Raw genomic sequence first — 2,544 nt, forward strand, 5'->3', positions numbered from 1 at the left:
CTCCTGCACAACCGAGCATTAGTAGTTCACATGCTTCTCATACTGAAATGCACAGTGCCATCTAATGGCCACAAGCCATAAACTGAAAGAGAAAGAAAAAAGCTGAGAACTAAAACATGACTCCTACAACTACTATTAATAATAATAATAAAAGTAAAATCAAATAAATTTCCAGTTTCAAAATAGTTTAGTCAACTGGCCTTGCATACAACAATTTTATCTTTTCCCTAATCATTGTTATATGATTACAAATGATCATATCACATAGATAACTATAGATCATATTTAAATTTAAATATTTCATGACAAACCTGTAACCATAAATTATGTACATTTTTCTTAAATCACAAATCACTAGAAATATCTTGGGTGAAATACTATATTCAACTAGGATAAATCTATGTTTCTAAAAAAAGGTGAAATTAGGGGGCTGGATAGAAGGACTTTATCTTGATTTCTACAAGGCTAATGCATAACCAGTCTTCGTGGAAAGTGATTCTTCTATGCACTCTCCTTGTAGCCCCTCAGGACCAGAGACATTATAGGACTACCGTATGAATCTTGGACTCTAGAGAAGGAAAGTGAAGCTAGCATCCATAGGTTTTGTTTTGGAAAGCTGTAGCATGACCCTTTCACAGCCAGATCTGGGGTCACACATGCCACCCCCACTCTAGGGGGCATAAGTGGGAGAAGGAATGAAAGGAACATGGCTGTGTACCCTCTTAGTCAATCTCGCCTGAGGAGCAGCCAAACTTGCTGCTCCAAGGACAATGCTTCAAAGACTTACACTTGGGTGTAGGGCTCCCAAGTCAACTGAGTCACCCAGCCTTTCAGCACAGTNGCCTTCTGAATACAAGTTCTGAAGTTCAAACCCCACCTCATGTCTTTCTATAACAGTAATAATAGTTGTGCTGATCTATCTGCTTGTGACCCTTCTTTGAAGTAATCTTTCTGGAACCACCAAGAGGTTGTACACTCTCCTTCTCTGTTCCTTTGCCCCCCAGTGTGTATCTGCCTTACAGCACCTACTTACTGTATTGCGATTGTCTAAATATAGTGATTCTCCCCCACCCTACACTGTAAATTCTTTGAAGATGAGATTGTGCTTTTATCTCATTTTCCCAGTGCCTGGCATGTTGCCAGGCCTAGTAGCTGCTCAATAAATGCTGGTTGATCAAATGGTTGAATGATATTCCTATGGGGGTTCTTTGAGCCAGAATATACTATTGGTCTTGAGAAAAATATTTAAATCCCTTAAATAGGATTGCCTTCCTGTTACATGTTACTAAGAAAACATATTATACAGTATTCTAGCACTGCTGAGGAAAGGTAGAACATCCAAGGAAACAAAAATATTAGATAGGAGATATTGAATGAAGTGCTCCAAAGAGTTCCAGTTCAAGATTAAATGAAAAATGGAAATGATAAAGGGAAACTATATTATGAGATAAAATGAAGTTGGGAAATGAGGCCAGGGACATACAGCACACAGGCTTTAGATGATAAGAGGAAGAAAAACACGTGGGAAGGCGATCTTTCTAACTCGCTTTTGAAAAGGTGAGATAGTATGCAAACTTTATGAAAAATGTTATTTATCATTTGAGACTTTATTTTAAAATAGCCTAATGATGCATAAATACATACGATCATACTTTGTTATATCAAATAACAATGCAGTTTATTAACTTCTGTAGCTGTGTTGTGATTGCAAGGTTAGGTGGGCTGTTTCATTTTAGGTGAGGTGGTTCGTACTCAAATACTTGTGCATATGAACTCCCAGGTAACAAGATGTGTGGTGTACTATTATAAACAATAAATAATGTCTAGCAAGAGATCTCGTAAAACTTAACTAGTCTCTAAATTAGTATCAGTAGGATGAAAGGAAAGTAACTTCGCAGTTACAGATAAATGATCAAAAAAAGTAAGAAAGAAGGCTCTCAGGTTGTGGCAAACTGAGCGAGGTTTTGCTTGTCTTAAGAAAAGGTATCATGGGAGATAAAACGAAGTAGGACTGAAAATCTGAAAAGCACAGGGTTGCAAGGCTTACTGCAAGGTTTGGGGACAGGAATGCTGTGGTCTGAACACAGGAGAAGTGTTGGTAATAAACTGCCTTATTACTCATCTACCTACTAAAACAGGTCCACATGACAATGTTTTATCTAATGGCTTCTAGTATCCTAAAGTGAAATAGTTAAAAAATGTATTTCACAGCCAAGCTTTCTCTATAATATAGCAGATAACAGGACATGATCTGGAGCCAAACTGCCTAAATCCAAATCCTGGCTCCTCTATCCCTGGGCAGTTTACTAAACCTCTCTGTGCCTGCCTTCTCATCTCTAAAATAGTAAGATAACACTTGATGGCACCTTCCTCAACAGGTTATTTTGAGGATTAAATTAGTTAATGCACATAAAATGCTCACAACAGTGTCTGACACAAAGTATACGTTCGAGAAATATTTTGTAGTGTTAAGGAATGAATAAACGACTCTCTTCCTCCAAAGGAAGTGAATACAGAGCGCTTAGAGGAAGGAAACAAATCAGC

The sequence above is a fragment of the Hipposideros armiger genome, unplaced genomic scaffold (genome assembly GCF_001890085.2).
Source record: "Hipposideros armiger isolate ML-2016 unplaced genomic scaffold, ASM189008v1 scaffold_5, whole genome shotgun sequence".
In the NCBI taxonomy this organism is placed as follows: domain Eukaryota; kingdom Metazoa; phylum Chordata; class Mammalia; order Chiroptera; family Hipposideridae; genus Hipposideros; species Hipposideros armiger.